Source organism: Cygnus olor, chromosome 5 (assembly GCF_009769625.2).
Source record: "Cygnus olor isolate bCygOlo1 chromosome 5, bCygOlo1.pri.v2, whole genome shotgun sequence".
Taxonomy (NCBI): domain Eukaryota; kingdom Metazoa; phylum Chordata; class Aves; order Anseriformes; family Anatidae; genus Cygnus; species Cygnus olor.
In genome coordinates, this window is record NC_049173.1 from 838,475 (window position 1) to 845,690 (window position 7,216).

Below are 7,216 nucleotides of genomic sequence, written 5' to 3' on the forward strand. Positions count from 1 at the left end.
GTGCTGTCGACTGAAACATTGAAAAACCGAGCTTCTGGGTCCTTTTAAGGCTCTGGGAAGGACCTTCCCTCCCCTCTGCACAGCGAAGCTGATTTGTAGGCTTATCAGAAAGTTCAGAGGAAGCAATGTAAAGCTGCAAGGAGAGGCCCGACTGGGAGACTTTCCCCAACACCCGCAGCTGCGTGGAGCAGTGTCCAGCAGAAACACTCGCTGCTGACACCAGGCAGCCCCGCTGACGGCTCTCCAGGCAGACTCAGAAGCTGTTACTGGAACGTCTCTGCCTTCAGAATGAGTTGCTGAGCAGATATCAAGCAGAAGCAGGTTGCTTGTTTATTCAGAAGTCCTAGCACTACACTGCACGCTGCTGCGTGTGATCATGTGCTGGAGCAGACTGCCCCTGAGCCGGGCACATCCCAAAATACCGACAAGCATGGGCTGGGCCAGCTGCTCTGTCCCACAGCTACCAAAGGACCCAGCAGTCATGCGGGGGCTGCTCTCACTCCCAGTGACCCAAAGCATTGGGACACGATCACGATGCAAAAAGGATCTGCCACCACCCTTGCTGGCGGTCTGGTGATCTCTCTGGGCTATGGGATCCTTACAAGCACCGAGTCCCCACATGGGTTTTAGCCTCTTGCTTTGTACTGGGTTTACATGGCAAGGGCTTGGTAGCAGGGTCTTACAGGGGTGGCCTCCATGAGCAGAGCCCAGCAGCTGCCCCATGTCGGAGCAGGGCCAGCCCCAAAAGGGGACCCACTGCTGGCCAGAGCTGAGCCTGGGAGCGATGCTGGCCAGGCCTCTGGGAGAGCAGATTTAAGAAAGGGAAAACAACTCAGCTCCATCTGGTATCACAGGCATGAAGGCTGGAAACCCTCCTTTCTTGTCCCTTGTAAATAATTTAATGGATAGCCAATGCCATTTTAATGTTCAAGGACCTGATGAATTGGCACCAGCAGGGACTCCACCAGCAAACCAGTCTGTGGTTGCAAAAAGGCTGAGAGGTGGAATGAAAACAAGCCCCTGGTCTGCAAACACTCATAACAACCTGGGTGCTATCAAGGTAATCTTTAAAATGCCAGGACAGTTATCCCTCACACTGCCCAGCTTTGCTGCCTTCTTTTATAATGACCCCAGCTACAGCTTCTTTTTCACTGAACCTGCTAATCTCAAACATCGCCGGAGGGGAAGGCATCTGTTAATTAGTGACAACTCACGCATGCAGCTGACCTCTCCTCCTTTGGAGCAGACAATGCTCCTCTTTCCATTTCCCTCACAGCAGGCATAAATCCCATGCCCATGGCTGGCAATGCTTTGCAATGCAGCAGTGCAGGTTTTGCTACAGTTACAGACATTTTAGCACTGGCCTTTACCTTCCTGCTCAGCTATATTAGCTGAGTAACCTTTAAAGGAAGGCAAAGTCATTTAAAGTGCTATTAAGCAAGGCAGGTGCACAGAGCTTACCTCTGCCAGGCCGTGGCAGATGTGGGGCTCTGTCAAGCACTGCAAACAAGAAAAGGTCATGAGCCGCTCAGAAATGATCCTCAAGGTCTCAGTTTGTGTTAAAAAGAGTATATCCTTAGCTCAAGTACAGACATATCAAACAAAGGGTAATACGAGCTTATCAGCCAGAGAGCTGTCAATGTTACTTAACTTCTGAGTTAGTTTAGAAGTTTCAAATTATAGTCATCACAGGTAATCTTTAAATTAAACTGGGGAGCACTATCTGACCACTGACTTACAATTTCTTTAAAAATAGGAAATACTGATACATTGAACATGCACCCTGAGGATCCGCACACAGAGGTTACCACTGGCCTTGGTTAGTCCTGCCACTGAGACCTTGCTCACGTGAGGGAGGCCAGTGCTGAGCTGCTCGGGGGCATGTCCTGCGGCAATGTCGTGCTGCTGAGTGAAACCAGCTGTGGGCAGGACTTGCCAACCAAGTTGCCAAGCCTCCCTCTACCCTGTCTGAAGAGTCCTGGCAGTCGGGTAAAGTCCCTGTGACTGGAAAAAGGGAAACATCACTTCCATCTTTAAAAAGGGTGGAAAGGAGGACCCAGGGAGCTACAGACTGGTGATCTTCACCTCTGTTCCTGGGAAGATTATGGGAAAGATCCTCCTGGAAGCAATGTCAAGGCACGTGCAAGACAAAGAGGTGATCTGAGACAGCCAGCATGGCTTTACAAGGGCAAATCGTGCCTGACCAACCTGGTGGCCTTCTGTGATGGGGTGACTGCATCAGCTGACAAGGGAAGACTGACTAATGTCATCTACCTGGACTTCTGTAAGGCCTTTGCCACGGTCCCACATGATATCCTGGTCTCCAAATTGGAGAGAGGTGAATTCAAAGGGTAGACCATTTGGTGGATAAGGAATTGTCTTGAAGGTTGCACCCAGAGAGTGGTGGTCAATGGCTCTGTGTCCAGGTGGAGGCTGGTGACGAGTGGTGTGCCTCAGGGGAGGGACAAAAAGATGGGGAGTGACTGTTCAATCAGATAATGACAGGACAAGAGGGAATGGTTTTAAACTAAAAGAGGGGAGATTTAGATTGGATGTTAGGAGAAAATTCTCCCTCAGAGAGTGGTGAGGCACTGGCACAGGTTGCCCAGAGAGGTGGTGGATGCCCCATCCCTGGAGGTGTTCACAACCGGGTTGGATGAGGCCCTGGGCAACCTGGTCTAGTGGGTGGCATCCCTGCCCATGGCAGGGGGGTTGGAACTAGATGATCTTTAAGGTCCCTTCCAACCCAAGCCATTCTATGAGTTCATGAATGAAGTCGAGCTCTGGGGTAAGAGGGCCCAGCAAGCAGCACACACAGCAAAGGCTGCAAATCTTCACAATTTTTATCTATCAGCAATATAAAGAAGTTGTTTAGACTCACCAAGAGAAAAGATGCCATTGTTCAAGCATGGCAAGACCTCAGCAGAAAGGATCAGAGGGTGGTGATGGGTCCCAGAGAATGCAGCTAGCAGCCCAGGTCTTTGATGCACCAAATTCATACAAATGCAAGCCGGAGCAGAACATGTTGGCTGGATGGTGTCCTACAGTTACAGCAGCCAAAGGCAAACCCAAGTCCTGCTGCTTCCCACGTGTCAGGATAAGGCAGCAACAACAGAAAACCAGAGCACTTTTTTGTCACATAGATCAACAACAGTTTATCTTACTGTGCCTCCAAGATGTTGCGGCTTTATTTTGGCTTTGGCATTTTTATGCCAGAGAACAAGACAATCTGACACCCACAGGCAGCAAGGTCACTGGCTGAAGACCACTTCTACAGCATGACCAAAACATCACCTTAACCCAAGCAGAGCAGGTTTGGGCTTCAATTTAAAAGTGACCTTTGTCAGGTGGCCCCCATCAAAGCTTCCATTTTTCACACCCACTCTGGTGTTTCCTCTTTAAAACACTTTACTGAGACCAAAGCGCTACTGTTGATTATCTTTCTGAAACAGCAGGCAGAAGACAGGACCCTGTTTTGCGGGGTTCTGAGCAAATCTGGATCAGAAACACAACCTGGGTCTAAGGGTCAGCTCTGAGAGGCATTTACAGGAGCAAACGTGAGCCTCCAGGGTTTGTGAATGCTGCTGTGCCAGCGCTCAGGATGGTTCCTGTGAGCACCAAAGGGGCAGAATGAGCACTCCAGCTCCATTCTGCCATGAAGGAAATTCAATTTGGTTCTTGACATGATCTCAGTGCAGTTCGACAACACATAATTAAAGGCCTGTGTCAGAAGGAAGCAGCCTGTGGCTGCTGGTTGGTCCCACCCATGGTTCCTGCTTTGCCCAGGGGCTGCGGGGCTTGTGGGCCCCCGGCTGGGCAGTGTTGGGTGCATACCGGGCTCAGCCCAGCTGCAGCCATAGTGTGCAGGGGCAGGCGTGCTGCACCGCCAGCCTATGGGGCTGCGGGCGCCGGTCAGGTCCATAGTGTCAGAAATCCATGGCTTGATAGTTTGATTGTCAGCATTTCAGAAACCATCCATGTGTTCTCTCATGATTCAAACCTGCTTGCTTCCCAGCTACGCTCAGCACGGACCTGGTTAACTCCAGCCCTACCAAAGCTGCATTTCCTACCAGGGCAGAGCCGGGCAGCGCGGTGGCAGAGCTAACGTCACCCTGAGATGGGCTTTGCCTTCTGCTCCCAGAGCCAGGGGCAATAAACCACCAGAACCGCTGTCATACAAAGCAGATCCTCACATCTCCTTTTTGTTCCAATTATTTTTAGCCTAGCCTTTTGATCAGCACCCAACCATTCCTTCTTTACTGTTCTGGATTTCTCTCTCACTGGTAATGAATGTTGGGGCTCTTCCTGTTAAGTCTCTGGCAGAATGTTTAAAATAATCCCTCCCTCTTTCTATCGGCACTAAAGGCATGGGAAGCTGAGTGCTTTCAGCTTTAAAAACAACAGCCAGCTGCTACACAGCATTTCCAGGAGCAGCCCTGGAAGAGAGTGTTTTATTTACCTGCAAAATCCAAAGCGTTTCAGGTTTGCAGCTGGCATCCTAACTTCCAGAGAGAAATAATGACTTTATTTCTTTTTTTCACGGCGGGCTATAAATATATATATATAAAAATATATGTTCTAAAATGAAAATAGAAATAAATATCTGTGTCATGGGGAAAAAAAAAAAAAAAAAAAAAAAACATGATCTGTACCACGACAGCTTCGTAACATAGAGCTGCGTGCGTGGAGCACAACTCGCTGGCTCCGTGTCCGAGCAGCACAGCGCGCAGAGCTCCGCGCCTCGCACGGGCGGAGGATGCGGCAGGGGAGCCGCGCGTTCACACACCGGGACACGGAGCCGCGGCGGCCGCCGGCCCCGCAGCCCGGCCCCGCAACACGGCCCCGCAGCCCGGCCCCGCAGCACGGCCCCGCAGCCCGGCCCCGCAGCACGGCCCCGCAGCACGGCCCCGCAGCACGGCCCCGCAGCACGGCCCCGCCGCCTCGGCTTGCGCTTGGGGGCCCTCTGCTGGGGGCCCGGCTCGGCGCTGAAGGGGACAGAAGCGCCTCGCACCGACTGCTCTGCCCCGGGGGTGCTGAGCGTGGTCCTGAGCCCGGTCCCGCTGGTGCCCCATCGGGGAACGCGGCCGAGCCGGCTGGGACGGCAAATCCTGGCGGCGTGTGCTGCCTGACAGAGCCCGTGATTGGAGCCGACACGGAAATATGGGACAGGGACGAAAAGTAAATGCCATTCCCTGTCATTTGACGGGGAGGGCTTTTTCAAGTATTACCATGTTTTGTTCAGATTAACTTATCTGTTTTTGCACAGAAACCCAAAGGGCTGGAGGGAAGCGAGAAGGAAGCGAAGCAAATAAACAAACAAGTAAACAAATAAATAAACGGGATATGATTAAGTTTTTAAATTTGGATTTTACCAAGAGCAAAAACAAAAGGATATTTTAAATGTTGTTTTGCGTGAACAGCTTGACTAAAGTAGAGAATGCATTTTTAAATCTGTATTTTCTGAGCGGCTGCTGCTGCAGAGGAGACAACTCATTGGCAAACCTTGGGCGCAGTAGGGGAGCTCAGCCCTTGCTGCACAGCCACCCCAGCCGATGTGTGGTGGTGTGGGGTTTCGGCAGTGGCAGCTTGGTTTTGGCAGAGCGCTCAGTGCAGGCTTCTATGCACACCCAGAGGCATAGTGTATACACACGACGTCTATATACATATCCACACATATGTAGGGTTTGTAGGAAAATGCTGCAATTAATAATGTACTAATGTGTTAAATACCTTGATGGATCAACCAGCAATAGCAGATACATCATCTTTACAGACAGTGATGATTGATTCTGCTCTCAAAAATCATGTTAAACTGATCTAACCATATTTTTACTGCATGACTCTCCTGGTATACATCGATGGGCTGTTGGGCAATCCATTGAATCAGTTCAGTATCTGTGCCCACAGAGTCCTATATGGATTTGAAGGCAACAAACATAATGAAGTCTGAAGTGGTATACACAAAGTCATTCTACAATATATTCATAAAGCTAGCATAGCTTTGATTTAAACCCCTATCTTTGATTTCAGTTAATCAACAACTTCATCTGCTTGGTACTTGATATGCCCCAAACCTGTTTCCAGCTGACAGTATGCTTGCTCTTCTCATGTACCAGTTTCCTTATGTTAATAACATTAATTTTGCATCTTCTTTCCCAGGCAGTCAGAGGTAGGTGCTTAGTCTGCCAGTGGGCTGGAAAACCACCCTACAGTAGCCTGAGTGAAAAGTGCATCCTATCATCAGGTAAGATTTCAAGTGATCAAAAATCCACATCACCTTACTTCTGATGATACAATGGCTTGATTTGCTCAGTGTTAAAACTGTTGTCTTTCTGCTCCAGACTTGCCTGGCTCCTGCTCCCAGGCAAGGACCTTGGTGTATCTTTGCCTGATAAATTTAAGAGCCCTTCTGCTATCAGAAATCTTCTCCCTTACAAGTACTTAAGTAGAGGTGAAATAGTTATTTTATTGAGTAAACTAAACAGATTGAGCTTGTTTAGTTTTCCACTGTAAGGCAAGTCTGCTGGACCTCCAATCACTCTTGCCACTCTTAACCTGAAAACTTTTTAAGTGCATCAGCACTCTCAGAAGGGTACGCACTTTTCACGAACGTCTACAAGAACAGTAACCACAGCAGCTGTACACCACACTGCCTCCATGACCAGGAGCTTGAATGTTTCCCTGGTCCCAGAAACACGTGTTCTGAGCTTTCATCCCACACAGGTACCACACAACCGTGATGTGCCTGCCTCCTGTGAGTGCAGGGACCCCTCGAGTTGCAGACCAAGACGGGCACAGGTCATGGGGCAGGCACGTGCACACGCACAGCACTCGCTTGCACGACAGGTACATGTGAGACCTGTGCAAGGGGCCTGTGAAAATGCCTCACGCTGGATGCAGAGAAGTGTAACAGCAGGAGTATCAGTGATGGAAGCTGTTGAGAGAGTTGCATGTGTAGTGTTGTGAATAATTATAGGCAAATTTTCCTGGCTGTCTCTTTCCATTTAGCAGCTTTCATGCCAGAAGAAAACAGACTAATCTGTGGAGCCAGTGGGTTTGCTGGTATTTGTGGGTTACGATTCTGCAAGGATGTGAGCAGAGTACAAATTTCTCGGCTGAGGACAAGTTTTTTATTTCCATTGCTCAGCTCCTGCAGTTGCACATCCGTTGTTACATGGAACAAGGCTGGCAGGAGGTGCTGCTGCCAGGGATGTGG